This window comes from Taudactylus pleione, unplaced genomic scaffold (assembly GCF_031769625.1).
Source record: "Taudactylus pleione unplaced genomic scaffold, aTauple2 ptg000041l, whole genome shotgun sequence".
In the NCBI taxonomy this organism is placed as follows: Eukaryota; Metazoa; Chordata; class Amphibia; order Anura; family Myobatrachidae; genus Taudactylus; species Taudactylus pleione.
Genome location: NW_028284443.1, coordinates 40,063,584 through 40,086,490, shown reverse-complemented (window position 1 = coordinate 40,086,490; position 22,907 = coordinate 40,063,584). Strand labels below are relative to the sequence as shown.

At 41.6% G+C, this 22,907-nt stretch overlaps 1 pseudogene; it reads left to right on the top strand.

Moving 5' to 3' along the window:
* Positions 1 to 5,500: 5,500 nt before the first annotated feature.
* On the top strand, positions 5,501 to 5,619 carry LOC148538115 (5S ribosomal RNA; annotated as a pseudogene).
* Positions 5,620 to 22,907: the final 17,288 nt, after the last annotated feature.

Here is a 22,907-nt window from a genome sequence, read left to right as displayed (position 1 = left end):
GGGGTCCCCTGTACTTAAACACAACCAGCACCGGGCTAGTCAGAACCAGAGCTGGTTGCCAAAATACGGGGGACAAACGACGTAGGGGTCCCCCGTATTCTGCGCAACCAGCTCTGGGCTCTGATCCGGTCCTGGTTCTGGAAATACAGGGGAAAAAAATGAGTAGGGTTCCCCTGTATGGTCCAGAACCAGCACTGGACTTTTTCTAGCGGGGGGCTGATGCCACAGCCAGGGGAGCCCTTTCACCGGGCCCCCCAGCCGCAGCATCAGCCCTGACCGCTAGTCAGCCCAGGCCGGGGATCCCTGGAGAGCTGGGGACCCCCCCAATAAAGGGGTCACCCTCTCCAGGGCACCCCAGGCCCAGGCTGATAGCCCGGGGCTATCCCCGCCACCCCTGGTGGCGGTGGGTGGCGGGTTGATTGTGTGGTGTGGTGTAAATAAAGAATATCAAACATTGTCTTTACAAGTAGAACTGCAAGTCCCAGCAAGCCTGCCCCGCATGCTGGTACTTGGAGAACCACAAGTACCAGCATGCAGGGCATTAAGGGCCCACTAGTACCTGTAGTTCACCTGTAAAAAAATGTTTAAAAAAAACACAGGACACACACACCGTGACAGTATAAGTTTATTAAACATACATACACACACACACACACACACACATGTACACATACTCACCTATGTAACCCTGTAGCATCGGTCCACTTGTCCGGTAAAGTATCCATAGGGGACCTGTGAAAAAAAACATACTCACCATCTCCTATGCGAGGTTCTGTCCTCTTCGTTCCAAAGTAGGCATCCCCGGACTTGGCAAAAAAAAAAAAACGAAAACGCGATCCACGAACTTAGTACCGTTCTATAGAACGGTACTTCCCGAATGAGAGCTTAGCGGCGGGGTATCACCATGGAAACCCCGCTGCTAAGCGTTCATTGGCTGAGAGAGGCCATCTCCCGTCTCTCTCAGCCAATGAATGGCTCCCTCCATTGTAGTCAATGCTGGGAGCCGCAAGGTTATTAAAGTTTACCCTGCGGTTCCCACCATTGACTACAATGGAGGGAGCCGTTCATTGGCTGAGAGACGGGAGATGACCTCTCTCAGCCAATGAACGCTTAGCAGCGGGGTTTCCATGGTGATACCCCGCCGCTAAGCTCTCATTCGGGAAGTACCGTTCTATAGAACGGTACTAAGTTCGTGGATCACGTTTTCGTTTTTTTTTTTTGCCAAGTCCGGGGATGCCTACTTTGGAACGAAGAGGACAGAACCTCGCATAGGAGATGGTGAGTATGTTTTTTTTCACAGGTCCCCTAGGGATACTTTACCGGACAAGTGGACCGATGCTACAGGTTACATAGGTGAGTATGTGTACATGTGTGTGTGTGTATGTATGTTTAATAAACTTATACTGTCACGGTGTGTGTGTCCTGTGTTTTTTTAAACATTTTTTTTACAGGTGAACTACAGGTACTAGTGGGCCCTTAATGCCCTGCATGCTGGTACTTGTGGTTCTCCAAGTACCAGCATGCGGGGCAGGCTAGCTGGGACTTGCAGTTCTACTTGTAAAGACAATGTTTGATATTCTTTATTTACACCACACCACACAATCAACCCGCCACCCACCGCCACCAGGGGTGGCGGGGATAGCCCCGGGCTATCAGCCTGGGCCTGGGGTGCCCTGGAGAGGGTGACCCCTTTATTGGGGGGGTCCCCAGCTCTCCAGGGATCCCCGGCCTGGGCTGACTAGCGGTCAGGGTTGATGCTGCGGCTGGGGGGCCCGGTGAAAGGGCTCCCCTGGCTGTGGCATCAGCCCCCCGCTAGAAAAAGTCCAGTGCTGGTTCTGGAACATACAGGGGAACCCTACTCATTTTTTGTCCCCTATATTTCCAGAACCAGGACCGGATCAGAGCCCAGAGCTGGTTGCGCAGAATACAGGGGACCCCTACGTCGTTTGTCCCCCGTATTTTGGCAACCAGCGCTGGTTCTGACTAGCCCGGTGCTGGTTGTGCTTAAGTACAGGGGACCCCTACGTCGTTTGTCCCCTGTATTTAAGCACACCCAGCACTGGGTTACTAATGCCCGGGGCTGGTTGCTCTTTTTTGGGGGGGTGCACGCCATTTTTTTCTTTTTTTACACAGGTTTTTTTTTTTTTTTTTACCACAGCAGCACAGACGGGTCTCACGGACCTGTCATTGCTCTGTGCCAATCACACAGATGCATGTAGCACGGATCTCCCGGGTTCGTGCTACATGCAAATGGGCACCATAACGCTGATTGGCTTCCTGTCTGCCACTGCAGTGCCACTCCTAGATGGGCCACGTGTTTGTGCCGCCCCCTTGTGTCGCTTAGCATAGTCATCCAGCTTCCTCGGTACAACCTTTTGGCCTAAAAACAATATTGTGAGGTGTGAGGTGTTCAGAATAGAGTGGAAATGAGTGGAAATTAATGTTATTGGGGTTATTAATAGCGTAGGAACAAAAAAAGGCCCATTTATGTGATTTTAGCGGGTTTTTTTTATTTTTTAAGAAAAAATCCAGATCCAAAACACAAAACCCAGAACCCAAAACACGGAAGGGTGGTTTTGGCAAAACCAATCCAGATCCAAAACACGAAGAAAGATCCAGATCCAAAACCAAAACACAAAACACGAAAAGTGTCCGGTGCACACCCCTAATATATATACTGTATATATTATTGTTTAGGGCAGAGGTTCCCAGATGCTGTCCTCAAGGCTCCCCCACAGTTCAGGTTTTACAAATATCAATGGTTGAGCACTAATTAAGTCTGCTGTGTTCAACGATGTATATCTCTAAAACCTGAGCTGTTGGGAAGCCTTGTGGACCGCGTTTGGGACCTTCTGGTTTAGGGTATAAATTACATAGAAGAAAGAGATGAAAAGGTCTACCTGAGAATTTTTGGACCAGAGCTGCCCAAGTTGTACAGTTCAATATTTAATGAATGAAGCAAATATTGCTAATAAATAAACAATACAAAATAAACAAGACAAATCATGAAATATTGGTTATTCACTCTCAACACATTGTTCAGAAGCATAAACTTCAATGTACTGTAAGTCCCTTGGATGCTGGTTTGTCATGAGATTCACAATTATACATGCCATCCTAGATTGTGAGGCTATTAAACTGACAATTAGTCATTTTGGTGAACTAATTAATTGAACAACACTGTAGGAGGTAGTCTTTGTACTGCACAACTGAAATAATGTTTTCTTGGAACAGTTCTATAGAGCTTTATTAAATTGCATGTTTCATTTTAATGGAGTTCTCTGATACTTTCTTTAATAAACACAGAATGGATAAGATTATTGCAGTGAATATTATACCTTACAGAATTTGGCCAGGGTCCCAGATGCAGGTCAATAAAGTCCATCTGTGTCTTTGTGCAAGTTTATGTATCTTCATTTGACTTTGACTTATTCATTAATAACTCTATATGTATTTATCAGCCATAAAATACTTATTCTGCTTTTAAATTGCCTCTATTTATTTTCTTTAACAGAGGGACAAGAAAGTACAGTGTATACTGCAGTGTATCATTTTGTGATAAATGTAAGGTGGAATATCCTTGATTATTCTATATTATAGACATAGCATATATCTGACTTGACAATGGCATTAGTTCATCCCTTTGCATCTTTAAAACAACATAATAGTAAATGAAAAGTTTTGTCTTATAAAGTTTTCACCATCAATAACTATTCTACTATGCAAAAAATCATCCTTTTATGTTTTAAAATATATAGGGCACCAGTCAGCTGGAACAATTGAAGATGTCTCAAAACATTTCTTAAAAGAGCATGATCTGTAACAGACTCAGACAGCTTTGAACTACACTGCTAAATCTCTAATGCTGGGCACACTCTGCACAATATATCATTCATACAGCCAACAACCAATATATCATTCAGTCAATCTGCAGGTATTTATACTTATATATGCACAATATACTCGGGAACTACGTTGTTCAAAAATATACTGCGCCAGCTGTGCAGCACAAAAAATGCGATACAGCAGTGGCAAACGCAGGATTTTGAAAGGGGGGTTTCCAAACTGATTGAGATTTTATATATATATATATATATATATATGTAACAGAAGACTGCAGCGCCAATTGTGTATGAGTCCCTATATATAATATTGTCTCAAATGTGTGTCCTTTATCTCACACTAAAGGGTTTTTTGTGAGACCGTTATCATGCACCCCCCTATGGGGACGACGTTTGCCCCAAGCTTTGCCAATCTTTTTATGGGATGTTGGGAAAAGAATTACGTCTATGAAAATAATCCATTTGGTGATAATATTATATTTTTTAAGAGGTACATAGACGACATTCTGATAATACGGGAAGGGTCGGAAGAAGATTTTTATTTGTTCTTAAATCATATTTCAGCCAATAATATGAATCTGAAATTCACGTCAAAAATTAATAAGAGTACGATTGAATTCCTGGATCTAGTTCTAATTGGAGAAGAAAATAAGATCATCACAAAGAACTTCATAAAAGAAGTCAACACTAATAGTTATCTCCATTTCAAAAGCGGACACCTAAGAAGATGGAAGGAAAACATTCCGTACTCACAATTTCACAGGATAAAAAGAAACTGCAGTGAAACACAGACATGCAATGAGCAAATTCAAATATATACCAATCGATTCTTAGAAAAAGAATATCCTTCGAAGTTATTATTGGAAGCAAAAGACAGAATGGATACCATAGAGAGGAATAAGTTACTGGAGTATAAAAACTCAGAAGAGACAAAGAAGAACATCATTCCATTTAGTACAACATATAATTCACAGGAGAGAGATATTAAGAATTCTCTTAACAAACATTGGAAGATCCTCTTAATGGATCCAGTTCTAAAGGAAATTTTACCACCCAGACCCCCCATTGTTTTTAGAAAGGCAAGGAACCTAAAAGACTCTCTAGCACCTAGTATGCTAAGAGATATTAATGCCCCAAAATCCAACATCATACATAACTGTCCAGGGAGTTACAAATGTGGCAAGTGCAATATATGTAAATTTTTACACCGGCAGAGAAAGACCTTCAGTAACTCTACAAATAGTAAGGAATACAAAATCAAACAACACCTTAATTGCAACTCAACATCAGTCATCTACCTCTTGGAATGTTCATGTGGAACAAAATATGTTGGTAAGACCAAAAGACCCTTGAAACTTCGCATACAAGAGCACATTAGAAACATTAAAAACAAGGTGGAGACTCATATGGTGTCAAGACATTTTATTTCACACCATAGATCGGACCCAGATGAATTAACATTCAAAGCAATAGAACATGTGGAATTGGGAGATAGAGGAGGAGACCTTGCGAACAAATTATCCAAACGTGAGATGTTCTGGATCTTTGAACTGGACACTATAATTCCTAGAGGATTCAATGACAATTATGAGATAGCTCCTTTTCTCTAATGAAGATGAAGAAAGTATATTAGGGTGATTCATGCTATGTCCTAATTTACCTACCGTCATACCTGGGTTAGAACGCCCAATCTCGTCTGATCTTGGAAGCTAAGCACCATTGGGCTTGGTTAGTACTTGGATGGGAGACCTCCAGGGAAGACTAGGTACGGTAGTTCTTGATGTGACAATATAGGCATGAACCCCTTAAGAAGAAATTACTGATTTACAACTTGAAGATGGATGCAAGAATTCCAAGAATGAAGTAGTATAGGTTCCATATCTTAAGACCTATATAGGAACCATCTCCGATTCACAACTTGAAGATGGATGCAAGAATTTTAAGAATGAAGCAATATTGGTTCCACACCTTAAGACTCATATAAGAACCATTTGATCACACAGCCGGAAAAAGACTATATATATATATATATATATATATATATATATATATATATATATACATACATCTCCCTTTCCTTTTCCAAGAAATATATGCAAAAATGACCAAAGGAGACTTTTATTATATATTATTTATTAAAGTGTTTTAAGTATGAACTGAACCATCAAACATTATGAAAATCTATAATTGGACTTAGATTCGGAGCAGATGTGGGAAATTGTGACCTTTTAACAAATCTATTTCACAGATTGCACAATATATAGCTTGCAATATATGTTTATATTAATGGTGTTTCCATTGTATTATATAGGAAAATAATCCAATTGCTACTTCCAGGATCATAGAAATTAAGTATATATGGGAGTACAAAGATGGCAATTAACGGGAGCTACAAGATGGCCGTGAATAGAGACATCTCTTGGAGTACCAAGATGGATGCTGCCAGTCAGTGGAAGATGAATCTAGAGATGATCTATGAAGCAGTGACGCATGACGCGATGTGCACGTGGTCGGGGAGTGGGTGGACCCTTCAGCCCATCCGGAAGAACGAGGGAGGTCATGTAGCGTTTGACGAGGACGGAGTCAGCGGAGGCGGAAATGACGATTCACACCACACACTCAGAAGAGGGCGGAAGTACCGTGTCACATGGAAAGTAAGGGCGGAAGTGATGTGACGCTAGGTGGCTATCAAAAGGAGCGATGCACTATTAAATAACTTATATTTAAGAAACGGACTTTTAATCAACTAATGCATTAATAAAGGAGACAATCTATTATAAATATAAATAATTATTCCGTTCCAATGGACAAGTATTATTAAGAAAACCGGAAGTGATGTCACAAAGGAGACTTGTCAATCCTTGTTTGTCCTTATTAGAAGGGGTATAAATATGAGATACCCCACAGGAGCCAGAATATCCCTTGAAGAAGTCCAGGATATGGACGAAACGCGTTGGCGGTGGCTCTTATTCTCTTCCCATTTTATGAACTTGCCATTTTTATCAGATAAGAAACGATTTTTTATCCATATTTATTCTGATAAATTCACAGCTATATTTTTCTATATATACATAATTTTATCCATGGTTTTATGTGTTTTACGTCTTTTATCGTTCATGTAGGAGGATATTATTGTTGTGTCTGATTAAAAATAATTTATGCCTTTTAAAAAATGAATTTTTCTCACTTTTATTAAGTCACATTTTACTTTATGTATTATTGTCACTAATTACCTATGGATTCCCAATAGGATCTTTTTGCATTGGCACTTTAGTTGTACTGATTGTTTCTAAAGATCACACACTAACAAATTTATATATATTGGATGATGATGGTAGTCTAAATACTGCCACCCTTGTATTAGCATTGTATTGCACAAAATCACAGGTTTGGTATTAGTTTTATTTATTTATTTTTCAATAAGTTATATAAGCACAATAGGTGCTCCATGCCAGCTCTGGTAATTTTTGATATATATATATATATATATAGTACTTGTGTACTTTGCAGACTCATTACCTTATTAAGTATCCAGAGACATTCACTACCTTCCATGTGGGCATAGAGAGGGAATATAACCATGTGGCGAGCGTACAACTTTCACCAACAGAGTTCTATATAAAAAGGTAATGAGTCTGTAAACTACACAAGTACCATATATATATTTTTTTATAGACAGGTCAGCATTGCACAGACATGCACATACACTGACAAAGACTACATACTGACACACACAAACTGACAAAGACTACACACTGTCACACACATACTGACACACACAAACTGACAAAGACTACACACACATCTCTGTCACTTAAAAAGTGAATGCAGGCAAAAACATGATTTATTAAAGATTCCCACCTCCCCTGCCAACAACCCCTGTCTCCTCACCAGGCAACCACCACGCTGGCAAGACACCACATGATACACATCCCCACCGTCACCTCCTTTCCTCTGCCACGCATCCCCACATATAGTACACACACCTGTGGGGCTCCTGGGGAAAGCACCACGGATACAGTCAGTCACTGGGCGGCAGCTCATCATTCAGCCTCTCATGATGCACCATCATTGGAATAGCCTGGGAGGAACTGCGCACTGCAGTTGCAGCTCCCCCTTCAATCAGCCAGCCCAGCCCAGCCCAGCCCCAGCCAGTGTAAAAAGCCGCTGCTCCTTCTCTTTGGAAAAGAAATGTTGTTCAGTTGCGCGTTAATGGAGCGGTGGCCAAGGGGGTTTTCTAGGTACTTGGAAACCCCCCTGCGTGCACGGGTGATACAGTATATATCGTTCAGATGTATTTTGTGCATCTGTTTGTGTGCACGGATCACCAACTGACTCTTATATTGGTCACAGGAACCACAGACAATTATGTCAACACTGGTTTCTCTGGCCAGACATTTTGTCGGCTCATTGGTAAGTGTGTATGCACAGGCACATACTTACCAAATCAGTCGGTTGGCCAGCCCATCGACCAAATTTATACCCCACATTACACATCAGTTACAAAGACTTCATCTTAGGATCCAAAACTAGTTTGGAGATCACAATGTGAATCTTGTGTAAATTTTCATACCACATGCTACAAAAATTTGAAGATTTCATACATGAAAAACTTCTATATCAAGAAACTGGAATTAAAACATATTACATATTGCAACAAGAAAATTATAAATCAAATGATCAATAATCATCACGTGTTAAAATCAAATTGAACAACAAGATATTAGTAGCACAAAATAGTAATAGTACTGTATATACAGTATCACAGCAGTTTAACCAATTAAGAAGAAATAGAGAACAAATTTTCAAATAATATTTCCTAATGTCATTATATAATTGATTATTTTAATACCTGTGGTCCGATCCACTTATCTGTATCAGTTTTATTAGCCATCATATTTTCATGTAAAGGTGAAATCTATCTAGCAACAGTACACTGGCACTAGAACATATATGGCTCTGTAATATATATATATATATATATATATATATATGAAAATAAGAAAAATGAAGTAATTTTAAAAGTAGAAATTAATATTGGATAAGTTGTATTAATGTGTAGAATTATGAAGTTTATATGTATTCTGTTTTGCATTACAGCATAATTTTACTATAAAATTAAATATTTATACTATTTATAAATAACAAGGTTAAATCAATACTAAAAGTAGTGAAACAAATTAACTACTGTCATTAAAATCAAAATAAATTGATGAAAATGGCTTGGAAGGTAGCTTTATACGTTATATATATATATATTTGCAATATTTTTTATTTTTGCGGTAGACCCTGGATTCTCATTATTGCACTGCTTCAGAATCCAAGGTGCACCGAAGAGCCTATTCTACACTTTCTAAAAAGTTCTTCTATTTGTAAAATGCCTCCCTATACGTTCCTTCAAAAATGCCGCAATTTTGTTCCACAAATCTCTGAACTACAGGAGAAATCTCAAGTTAGGATCCTGTGGGCTTCTTTAATTAACTTCTTAGACATCTCTTTTTTTCTATGTAATAACGTGTTTTAACAGAAAATAGTGTTTACAATGTAAAATCTGCATAGCCAGGAAATTACCCTGATCTGTTTATGACATTGAAATGTTTTTACACTTTGAGGAAATCAAACATTTTGGAACAATGGAATGATCATCACTTTACTAAGTGGTATTGAATTTTTGAAAATTAACCATATAAAATTTTATGGCCATGTCCTCTTTGTGCCAGAGCCACATCAACTGCCAATTCTGTCCTTATTTAACAACCTTTTTGCTAAAACTGTACAGAGCTTCCAAAGGGTTTTGTTATAGGAAAAAAAGAATGATAATTTACAGGTCACACTCAGTATACATGTATTGTTATTGTCACATATACTGTATGTCAGTATGCAGTAAATAAGTTAAAGCTAGGTAGCACTCAACTCCCTCACCCCAATAATATTTATACAGTAGATTGGTGAAAGTACGTTTATAAACTCTTATAATTATATGAATAATTGCATTCATTTGAAATTAACACTCTTAATAAAATAAAAATAGAAAGTGAAAGTATAAGAAGAAACATAGAGATGTTCTATGACATAAAACACTATTGTTACTCTTCTGAATAGATTGGATATTATAAATACTTTATCACTTGAAATGGAAAACTACTAGGAAACTACTATGAGGAAAACTATGAAAAAATATGGTATCTATGATAAAATCACTGCCCCTCTTAAGGGTTTGCTATGACATTGGTCCTTCTTTATAATTATATCCTTCAAAACCATAACTAGTTAAATTATCTACACAAAATTATACTAAAAACATTATTTGCATGATATGTTACTGTCTTTATAGAGCCACCCTTGTTATAATGCCAATTTTGTGTTTTAAGCTAGCAAGTCAATGGAAAGGTTGTTGTGTAAATTAATATAGTACTGTATGTTCCAAAACATTAGATTTAAGAAGGAAAAATAAAAGAAATTCTCCAACCTGGAGAGGGATTGACCAATGAGTGCAATACTTTTAGTAAAGTAATGGCGGTAACATCAGTTCCTAATTACTAAATATAATAAATGGGTCAAATACTGTAACACACCATTTGCTAAACACTTACTGCTACCAATAAAAAATATGTCAAGTATAATGTCTCCTGCTGGGGGAATTTGTCTCATGTGATTTGAGTTTCAATTAATGATCCTTGTACATAAACCCAAAAATATATGGGAAAAAATTATATGGTAAGTGTTTGGTCTTGGTAGGAAAATTGTTGAGTGGTGAGATGTATTCAGTCCAACATGACGACATTCCCAATGAAATAAGGAGGAATAGATGCCAGAAGGGATGAGTTTTACAATTAAATTAAATTACTAAACTAAAATGTAAAACATATAGATGAAAAATTATTTAGAAATATGCTTTTTACAATTATGGGCATCCCTGAAATTAATGCTGTACTAGAGAATAACATTTCGTGATATTTCAATTTACTGAATGATTAAACTCATGCACAGATTTAGGAGGACCTGTAAAAGTATTTATTATCTGCAAAAGACTGCTGTAATGCACATGAAAATACCCAAGGACTGCTTTACCAACAGGTTTTCAGAAGTGCTGGAAGCTTGTTAAGTACCTATGGTAATTATCTTATTCTCTCTGCAAAATGCAGTGAATTTTACTGGTACTTACTTTTACTGGTACCAGGGTATGTCTGGCTGGACTAATCCCTGGCTGCTGCAGCCTATGGGAGCTTCCACAATCACCCTGTCCATGCCACTGCATCCACTATGCTGACTCTCTGCCAGGTCACCAGCCACTGGGCACTAAGACCCAGCATCTCTCCATGGAGGCGTGGCTGCACAAACTCTCTCACATGAAGCTTCTACGCATACTGCTCCCCACTGCATCTTTTCTCCATGTTGCACAGCTGAGGAAAATCCAGAGCATGCTGCTAAGAAGAAGGTAAGTTTGAGGGGACCAGGGAGGTTTTGGGATCTTGAGGAGACACAGGATGCTAAAGTGACAGGAGGCAGAACACTGGAGTGACAGGGGACAGGACCCTATATAGTAACAGGAGCGGAAGTGACAGGAGACAAAATGATGGAGTGATGGGGATAGGACTGTTTTTAGTGTTGGGGGCAGGTGGCTTGAGTGATAGGGGGCTGGAATGACAGTGGTGAGGAGGCTAGAGTCACAGGGGGCAGGGGGCTGGAGTCACAGGGAACTGGAATGACTGGATGCAGTATGCTGGAGTGATGAGGGGAAGAAGGCTGGTGTGACAGGGGCCAGGGTCTGGAGTGACATGAGGCTGGTGTGGCTGGGGGCTGGAGTGGCAGGGAGCTGGAGTGACAGGAAGCTGGAGTGACAGGGGCCGGAGGCTGGAAAGACATGGGGTAAGACTGAAAAATGGGAGGCTGGTAAGACAGGAGCTTGAAGAGTCACAGGGAGCAGGAGACTGGTGAAACACCATGGGTGGGAGGCTGGAGAAGAAACAGGTCAGGAGGTGACACAGGACATGTGTCTGGTTGAACTTTTGTGGTATGATGATGCCATTCATTACATTCCTACAGAAGCAGGCATCTTCTGAAACACATGATCTCCTGTATGAAAAGTGAATACTGATTGAAGACACTGTCTGCCAAGGGAGGATTAATTTCTTATGAGGTTCCCCATCACATAGCAACCACCATACAGGTAAGGTGTATTTTTATTTAGTACACACAAAAAACAGTATATATATATATTTTAGACTTTTTTTATAGAGGAGTGCTGCCTGGCATTGGTAGATTATATATTATGACAGAGACAGCATGCTTTCACATTAAGTTAATGTGGAGCAGCAGGTATTTGCAGAGATGGAGCAATAAACAGCATGGTAATTAGATCCAGTCCAGGTTTTCCTGGGATCACTTGTAAGCTACAAGCAAGGCTAAATAGCAGCACCTGTTATCTGTATTTAAAGTTGTGTCAGTGCAAATCCACAATGATCCTGATGGTGAATTAGTTGCCCAGGTTATAGGGATGGGGGTGACTAGTGTTAGCGATCCACTAAAAGAACTGTGTTACTGTATGGAAGATTCTGTGTACCTGCAGCAACATCTTGCCTGCGAAAACTGCACTGACCTGCTGTGGTGAGAAAATAAACTTCTTGGATTTTACTCTCGTCTATGTGATTTTTGTCACAATATATATATATATATATATATATATATATATATATAAAAATGTATACACATATACACAAAACTCAGCACTCGCCATTGTTGAATCACTTACCATAATACATCAATTATGGGGTTTTGGTTCATGGATAGACCAATGCATTTAAGTCTGCAGCCTTCATCATGGGACCCCATTTCTCTGCAGGTCCTACACTATCCATTATACTCATGGGAACCTGGTAGCTGCTACCACAAAGTTTAAACTAAAAACATGTTAACTGTCTATATATATATATATATATATATATATACACACACACACACACATATATATATATATATATATATATATATATAAATTTAAGGAGACAACAAAGGGAACTTCGTCCTGAGCTCTACTTGGCCTAGAACCAGCCCTGCATTTCACAAATGTTGAAAAATTTATAAATATGCTCCATACAGATGTGCCCAGCTAGTTTGTTGTTCCATACACCATGTAGCGCGCCCTGCATCTCACGCCACACACTACGACCATTAGTCGTGCCACACAGAAAGTTTCATAACAGAACGTGGCGTAGCACTGAAAAAAAGTCATAACGTGTAATGCAACTTTTGTCCACAAGGTGTCACTTTTCCTACACAGCGAATGCTGCTGATTTCTAATGCATTTTCTATATCACCGCCCGATGATAGGCTGATAGAAGCAGTGATTCTGTACAATATACTGTAGTACAGCGTTTTCTTCATGGAATCAGGGCTGTAGAAGAATGTCTAAAAAAGTTTTAAATTATTAAGTGTGTGAGTCCTGTACTTTTATATAAAAATATTTCACAGGCACACACATCATTGTATTACACACTGACTGTGTGTTTTAAGCTGCACACTTGGGTTAATGTCGGTGCTGTCCCAGACTAGTGATTTCATGACTTTAGTAGTGGGCTCTGTTTAAAAGATTGGCTCTGTATTTCAAACTGAATGTGCGTTTTAAGGTGCACACTTGCGGCAATGTCGGTGCTTTGGTGGCTGTCAGCTCTGGGGGGTTACAATTGGATCTCTGGCGCATGCCCAGTGGAGCCACTCCAGATGCTGGTCGCACTATGAAATGGCGTATGGAGGATAATAGCACTGCACATGCACAGTGGGTTGGGAGTCGCATACAGTGAAAGTGGGATCTCTATATTAGATACTGACTGGGCGGTTAAAGTTGCACACTTGCAGCACTGTCGGCGCTGTCCCATACTGAGACACTGCAGTGATTTCATGAGTTTAGAAACTAGCAGTGGGCTCTGGGCCTGATTCAGAGCTGAATGCTCTGACCAGTGCGCTTGCTCTGAATCAGTGCCCTCCTACCTAAAAATGGAGCGGCCTCCTGGCCGCATGCATAGGTGTGGGTGACCACCCACAGCTTATGTGAGCGGCCAAAAAGATGGTCGCGATGGTGAAGACCATCGCGACCATCGGGCTTGCGACAAGACCCTGCGGTAGGGTCTCTCTGCCGCAAGTCAAGGAGTGCTTTTGGCTCTTTCAGAGCCAAAATCACTCCCACTGACATCACTTCACTCATTTGTTGTTTGTTTCTGATTATTACCATAGCCCTGTAATGTAGCTATGTAATGTAACTCATGGAAGTAGGGTTGCCACCTCATCCCTTTAACGCTGAACACATATGAATTACACAGATTCTGTGGCTGGCTGATTTGAAGTCTCCTATTCACCTGGTTTTAAACTGCCACAGAACTACTGTAATTCATATGTGTACAGCTTTAAAGGGTTGAGGTGACAACCTTACGTGGAAGGGATGTAAGATATACCATATGGACCAGAAGCTGGATGGAACATACTGACCAAAGGGAATCGGTGTGATATGCCGGCTGTCGAGATGCCTCCTGTCAGAATACAGACAGCAGCATCCCGATGGTCGGGTAAGTATACTTACCCTCCCCCCAAACCCTCCCTTCTGGTAGACTAACCCTAACCCTCCCCATTAGTTCCTGAACCTAAGTCCCACTCCTAAGTGCCTAAAACTAACTCTACCCCCTTAGTGTCTAACTCTAACCCCCCCAGGCGTGCCTATCCCTAACCTCCCCCCCAAAACCTAACGCCTATCTTAACTCCCTTGTCGGGACACACCTGACCAGAGGTCTGGTGGAACTCAAAGGCTGAAATATGAGTGGAACACAAAGGCTAGAATATGGGTTGAATGCACAGAATTTAATGTGTGGAATGCACAGGCTGAAAGATGGGTGAAAAGAATAGACTGAGAGATAAGTGAAATGCACAGGCAGGAATTCAGGCATTTAACATATTCTAGGTGAAAAGAGGCAGTGAATGGCAGGGGGTTAGAAAATACAGAGCTATGTTATGAAATTAAAATTTAACATATACATTTTGGAAGAGCTGGTAAGTAAGCCCCAGTTGAGCTTACAGTCAAATTCCCTAACACACAAGAGCAAACACACAAATTACATTTTTGTTTACAAACAATTAAGCTACCTACCATATATGTTTTTTAAACTGGAGCACCTCAAAGAAGCTGTAGGTAGCAAGGCTAATAAATATATTACTGTGCCACCACTATGGTCTTCATTGCACATTTGAAGATGCTCTCATAATCTCCATTTTTGTAGATACTCCACAAAAAAAAAGTTCACCCACAGTAATTTGGCTTGGAGTTGGAAAATCTGAAGAAGTACAGTGTGCAAAATTGTAAACATCAAAGTTTAACATTCATCAACATTAGAATCACCACATTCATTAAATCAAATGTTATCATTTTTCTTCTAAAATACTGCTCATTTTATTCCTATGAATGTCTAAAATTAATAAAGACAGCAAGGAGACATAGGAATGCCTTTATACATTATTTATTTGAAGATTGCTTAGCACTGGCCAGACTTCATCTTGTGTAACTATAGAAGAAAGTGCAACATGAGACCTGATCTCCAACAGTTCTGAGGTCACCCCAAATCATCCTACTAGTCAATGGAAGCTTTTGCTCCTCTGCAAAGGACACTATTTTGCTTGACAAACCTTGCACTTTTGTTGGAGATGATGTTGTGTACAGGTGTTGTTATTGCAGAGTAGTTAGGCACAAATCTGCAGATTACTCTGACTATGAATGGCCCAGTTACTTGACCAGTGTAGTTGGTTTTATACAGCTCACCAGCCGGTGAGTGTATGACACTTGCGGGTTGCAGTACATGGTACTGGAACAGCTTTCTATGCAGGTAATAGCCAGTTCTCTCATGAGCTAAGTACTGTAAGAGATGTCCATCTTTCACCTTGTCACTCCACACAGTGGCAAGATAGCACTGTTCATGTGCAGTACTATCTACTGTGGTCATGTTCTTACAGGTAATGAAGCCTCCATGGAGGGACAGGAAGATGGAGTCTGCACAGTACCACCCTCCTCTGTCAACAACTTTAGCAGTTATATATGCACATCAGCACATAATGAGTCCCAAGACTTCATAATAGATGATTTCTCTGCTATGAATGTTGTGCTCTCTGTAACACTGATGGTAACATTACTAACATCACAGATGTGTGATCTGATACAGCTGCAGACTGACAGTTTGAGAACTGAGGCTGTAATGCTGCCAATATTATTCCAATGGCTCTAAAGCCATCTGTCTAGTTCTAGCATGGAGCCTACTCCACAACTAACACAGATAAGGAGCTGTGCAGTGATGTGATTTATGAGCCACAGTGGATACCTGCAGCATAATCTGTAGCTATCCCTGCCCAACTGTATTTACTTGATGCTTTTTCATAATGCTTCAGTTTGAAGTTGCTGAATATTCAGAGGTGAACATATGCAGAAAATTGGCTGATTTCAGAAGGATCTTTTGCACCAAATATAGTGATATATAGTGGCGTTGCAGGTGCATAGATGTGTCAGACTCTGAATACAGAGATCCACTATAGAATAAATGTAACACCTTATTGTGCACAAAATAGTAGCTGTATGGATGGAAAGGAGGAGGAGGAGGAGGATACAGTCTGAAGAGAAACACAGGAATGATCCACTGAATCCGCAATGAGCAGGTGAGATGAACTTAGAAGAATAGGCACTTGAAAGCACTTTAAGAGTCAATTGATATACATGGGAACTTCAGACTACTGCAGGAATAATAAAAGCAGGTACTAAATCACAGAACAGTTTTTGTGAAAGAGAGGAAGAAGATGGAAGAGTCCAAAAGTTCTAGAGCCTCCGCTGATGATGGGTACCACCCCACCTTGTGGTATTACAATTTAATCTCATTTCTTTTGGAGCAAGAACCTCAGCAAGGGTCGGGTGTCCTGATGGCCTAGCAAGAGGGAGAAGAGGAGGCGGCCAAAGTGGTCAGTGTGGCGTCTGAGGAACGTTTGGTTAGTAGAGACACAACGCATACACACCAAGTTTTTTTTTATTTTTACATTACTTTCTTTCCTTTCTCCAAATGTCTACTCCATTTTTTTCATCTGAGACAGTCCTCCAGCCATGGCACTGTCCCCGGTCCATTAAAGTAGGCCATGTATTTGTAGAAAGCTGTGCTGGGATCAAGTGTCTGATCCCAGCACCGGCACAGTAAGCAGAGATGTGTCCCCTGAGGGACACATCAGCAGCCAGCACTGGGATCCTGTTTCTGCTCCCAGCGCTGGGTAAGCAGAGGCAGTGGGAAGCCAGTGCTGGGATGGAGTATCTGCTCCCAACTCCAGTCAAGTGTCAGGCATGGCAGGCTGGACTTGGTTCCAGGTGTGGGCTTACTATAGCCTGCCGCCCAGTAGCCTTGATGCAGTGGTGAGTGTTTAGCTCTGTCCACAAGCCAATCATGGCTCACAGTCAAGCAGTCAATAGCAGGCAGCCACGGCGAGCTAATCATGACTCACTGCATCATAGCCCTGTCCACTCCGGGCATAATAGATGCCACAGAGTGGAAAGAGTCAGTCTGATGGTGGAGAGGGAGGAAAGAAATCCTCCCGATGAAGGGAAGAGGAGATTCATGGCAGAAGTTCTGGCGGCCGCGGAAGAGGCTAAAGGATGCCATCATCAAGAGGAAGATAAGAGGTGCCGGCTGGAGGAAGAAAAGAAGAGGTGGCACTGCTGGCCAGGATAAGCCAGCAGCAGAAGAATGCCGCTGAGGACCGTAGAGGACTGTGAGGTGGAAAATAAAAGAGCTAACTAAGCTCCCTTGCAGCCTCTTCCACCATAAAAGTAGGCTCTCCATGAGGCCTACTATTAACCCCTTCCTAGACCACCAGGGCTGTTAGGCACTAGGCCTGTGAGGTAAATTCAGGCAATAAGCCTGTGGGCAAATTGGCAGGCATTAGGCCTGGGCACCATAGGGGACATTAGGCACTATGTAAAGTTCTTGGCCCAATTAGGTGTGAGTGACCTGGGTATTAGGCCCAGGTCACTAAATGTGTAAGTAGGCAGGCCCATAGGCCTGAGCCCTGTAAAAAGTGACCCTAGGCATTAGGCCCAGGCCATTAGTGGAGCCCCTCCATTAGGCAGGCCATAGGCCTGAAGCCACATTATAGAAAGGGACTCTGGGCATTAGGCCTAAGTCCTTTCTGTGCCCTGCAGTAGGCTGGCTAAAAGCCTGAGACACTAGTAAGTGCCTGGGAATTAGGCCCAGGGCACTGAGCCCTCGAGAGTGACTGGAAAGTATGCCCAGGTCACATTAATCATAACTAATAGGTGGTCCCCTGCATAAATATATAAAACAGGTGTGAGCAGTTATGCGGCCTTCACCCTCCAAGTACCCCATGGAGAGCTCCCAGGCTCCCACCAAAATAATGTGTAATTCCCAGTCACTTAGAAAAGGAGCTGGTTAGCTCCAGTTTGGCAGGTAGCAAACATTTAAAGGGACATTACTGTGTTTTACTCTTTTGTGATTACCATCTGTGGTTGTTGTTCCATGCAGGGCAAAAGTGGAATTATTCTTTGTTAAACATGCCACACTACAAACACTGTAGATTGAGGGCTATGTTGTTGTAGTATGTGTAGTAGCGTGACACAGGTTCAGGTGAACGGCTGTGGTGTTTGATTATCTTCTTACAGGGACCTGTTGGCAAGTGAGCAGACGAAGAACAAGAGTGGACATGGTGAGAAACGTCTGTGTGTACTGTCTCTCACTGTCCGTTTGTCTCTTTCTGTCTTTCTTCCTCCTGGATGGACAGTGGAATTTGCACCATGATGCAAGGTTGAGTTTTCACCTTGTGCGCGAGTACCTATAAGTGAAACTTGGGAACTGATGCCAAAAGTGCCAGTGATGATCTTCACTTAAAACCCAAATGATGAAGGATGGTCCTCACCTCATCTCATTCCTGCTAGTTCTTCATGTCCGTGTCCAGCCTGGTGTACTAGGACCATCTGTTCATCATACAGCCTGAAGCTGAGAGGGTGCAATGCAAGATAAGATATGAAAGTACACTCAGATTTGTAAGCTACAGATGTGTACTCATACAGTTAGCTTCAATATGCCACAAAATGCAAGATCTTAGCTTGAGTGAGCAGCCTGGTTCCATGCAACTTTGCTAAATCAGAGTTGGACTCATGAGCAGGGCCCTCTTCCCTCATGTGCTTCTCTTTACTTATGCTTTCATCTACTTCTTACTTCACACAAGGGCTCCCAACACTTGGTTGCTTATTTTGAAGGTATGAAGCCGATGGTCTAAATGCTGACCACCAGCTTTCAGACTGTCTAATCCCGGCAAGGTACTAATGACAGGCACCAAAATCCTGATACCTGTCAGTAGACCTATGCCGGGAGCCTGACGCCCTGAATACCAAACGAAGGTAAGCTGGGCACTGGATGTGGACAGCCACGGGTGGAGGGTTAGGTTTTAGGGCTTAGGGGTAGGCACCCCCCGGGGAGGGTTAGGTTTAGGCTAGGGTAAGGGGGGCTAGGGTTAGGCACCCCCGGGGGGAGATTAGGGTTAGGAACCCCCGGGAGACTTAGGTTTTGGCTGTGGGGAAGGGGGGGTTAGGTTTAGGCACCCAGAGGGGGGTTAGGGTTAGGCACTAGGGGGAGGTTATGGTTAGGCACCCCTAAGGGAGGGTTAGGATAGGGAGTAGGGTTAGCAGCACTTACCTTAGTTAGCGATAGTTAGCGATCGGGATCTTCACCCCTGCCGGGCTTCTCCACACCGGCCGGCGGTAATACCTGCTACACCCATTTTGAATATTATGGTCGCTAATGCAGCCATGTGTATAAACCATGACCTTGTCCTGTATTGTATTATACTGGAAGTCACTGGTTTCTTGTTCACTTATTTGTTTATGTACTTTGTAAGGTGCTGCGGAACACTTTTGGTGTCATAAAAATAAAAGATAATAATATTAAGGCCAGGAGTCTTTTTACCGAAAATGCTTCTTAGTCACAATGCCATTGGACTAGACCTGATTAATTTTATATGTGACACTTGAATATATGTGTGTGACTGAGTCTGCATACAAAGCACAATGGAATTTGGCATAGAAAAAAGCAGTGGCTGTTGCATTGTACACTTTATATATAGATTCAGAGTCTTAGTCACACACAGATACAGTATACAATCATGCAGTATCACATTGCATCTAAGATGCATTTTCAGCAAAAAATATGCCTGTGCTAGGAGATTCACATGGCACCTGGCATGCAAGAGGGGTTCTTTGGTGTGACTGCAGCAATGATGTATGAGGACACATCTGTATACACACTTACCAATCAGCTGCTCAAAATGTCTGACCTGACATCACAAATGGGTGGGCATTTAAATTTTCCCACCCAGTTGTGATGTCAGTGTCGGTGGTTCCTTTACCCAGTGTACAGATGGTTGATTTTCACCCATACTCTCAGCCAGATGGCTGTGCTGCAGGATAATTTTGACATGTCTATATACAAATGTCGCAATGATTATCTGTGGCAGCATCTACAAATGCTGCATCGGGCCGCTATTGCTGTCAGGAGGCCTCTGCTTCCTATAGACGACTGCTGCAGTATTTACATATTTGCTGTACGGTATTGCACAGCCGCTTCCTGTGGCTTTGCAATATCATCCTATATGTGGTGGCTGGTATAGCATTGTCTTAGATTGAAGTGAGTGTTTTGTTATAGAAAAAGGGGTACTTGTGTTCTTTATGGACTCATTGCAGAGAGAACCCAATAAATGTTTTATATGGTATTTGTGCACTTTACGTACACAGTAATGAAAGTTGTCCCCACCTAAAGAAGAAAGTTGTCCGCTCACCACACTTCGGGTTCAGTGGCTCGCTACGCTCACCACAAGGTTACATTTCCCCTCTATGCCCACTTGGATGGTAGGGAATGATTCTGGACACTGGGAATGATGCTGGACACTGGCTGATGATTTCAGGGTCCTCTTTGTGAAGTGGATTTAGATATGACCTTGATTGATAATAATAATGAGTGTAGGACACTTGCATTCTCTCTGCAATGACTCTGTAAAGGACACAAGTACAGAAAAGGTAACCCAATCATAGGAGAAAAGAGTGGCCATATGAAAGATTAGATGATTTGGTGAACATGAAAACTGGATTGAAGAGTAAATAAGTGTTTTTGTGTGTTTTTTTGCAGGTGAGGTGGAGCATGAGGTAAGATGAGGCTGAAGAATAGGAGGTTGTGGTCAGAAAGTTTGAATGCCAAGTTGGATAAACTAGTTTATTCAATCAATGTTTTTCAATCTGCACAGCATCCAAACTGCATTGTGCATGTGTCTCAATTGTTTCTGCCAAAAGCTTCAGAATGATTTTAGATGCAGAGAGGATATTCCAGTGAGTGTTTCTGTGTGGTAACAGGGGGTAGGCTAGTCCGGTGCATATGTGTCATGGGCGTGTCATGGTAAGTGACTACATTATTTACTGCAGTTGCACTGATTTCAGTGGCAATGTTCAGATATATAATTTATTCCTCCATAGGGCTGGTAAAATGTTTGATGGTGCAACCAAAGGTGCATTAGTGCCGCAGCTGATGGGTGTCTCTGTATGAATCCCATCAGCTGCAGAATTAGCAATTGTGCTGCAGCAAGAGATGCAGTCACGGCTGAATTAGTGTACAGCTCTGAATCAGGTCCATTGGTATGTATTGGACAGTGCAGTATGGAGAAGTTGAAATTCCTACTTCACTACTTTGTCTAGTTCTGGATATGAGAGTATGGCTGAGGATGAGTCCCCTGCAGGTAAGTGTAACAAGGCACATAGTTTCAGATGAGCTAATCAAGGTTTCTGTAATGGAAAGAGGTTGAGAGATTTTGAAATGTATAGCATATGGATGGAATCAAGTTGGTTAAAAACAGATATCACATTCCAAAGTGCATACTGTACTCTAGGAAAAAATGAAGGAGGGAAGTGGAAACATATGGAAAAATGTGAGGGATAAGCAACAGTTGGAAGACATTTTTTGATGTGGTATGAAATGCATTAGAGGATATTGGTGGATAAATGGGTCCCAGGATTGGGTGAAATGTTGGCAGCAGTCATGGAAGGAGTAGAACGAGAATAGGACTATAATACAAAAAATTTGGTTGCTCATATCAGCTAAATGGTTTTTCAAAGGTGCATGTAATGGGATGGGGTTTACTCTGCACTACAGAAAAAAAATTTCCCTTCAGCACACTGCAAAAAAACAAGCAAAACGGCTTGGATAATAGAAATCCAGAAGTCTTTGTTGCACATATTTGCAAATGCATGGTTAAGTGTTGGGTTGCTATATAATAATAGCACCCACTATGGGTCATAATTGCATACTGTTATGCCATATGATAACAGCACATACATAAATATATTTAAGTTGAGAGCAACCATTTAGTTGTTAAAAATGTCTGACGGCACATGGCCACTGGTGGAAGTGGAACTGCATCTTTCGATGCACTCCCTGACCCTGGAACTCCCCCAGCATGTCCGCCAATGAAAGCCAATCCCCCTAGTAACAACCCAGGAACACCTATTGAAATTGTATAGCTCTCCATGCAATTAAGATATGTGTTCACTCGCAGCAACCATCAGGACACATGCACAGAGTTTTTTCAGACACATGCACAGATTTAAAACATTGGGTACTTGTGTCCGATATTTAAATCCATCCACCTCTGAATCAGGTCCTTAGTTCCATGCACACAGTATGGAAGTACAACAATGCATCAGCCCCTATGACTGCACTAGCCTGTGTATGATTAAGACATCATGAAAACTTTGTTCTTTTGTTATCCTTTCACTTTGCCTCCCACCAAACGACTAAAGGCGGATATCCACTACTATATATACAAACGAGAGCACGATTACCACATTGCAATCATGCTCTTGTTTGTATATCTAGTGATGTGCCTAGGCTGAACATTCACTCATTCAGTCCAGGCACATCCATCATCCCCACACATGCTGAACCTGACAGAATTATCAGGTTGACCAGCGCGTGCGGGCAATGATAGATGTCGGAAGCGACC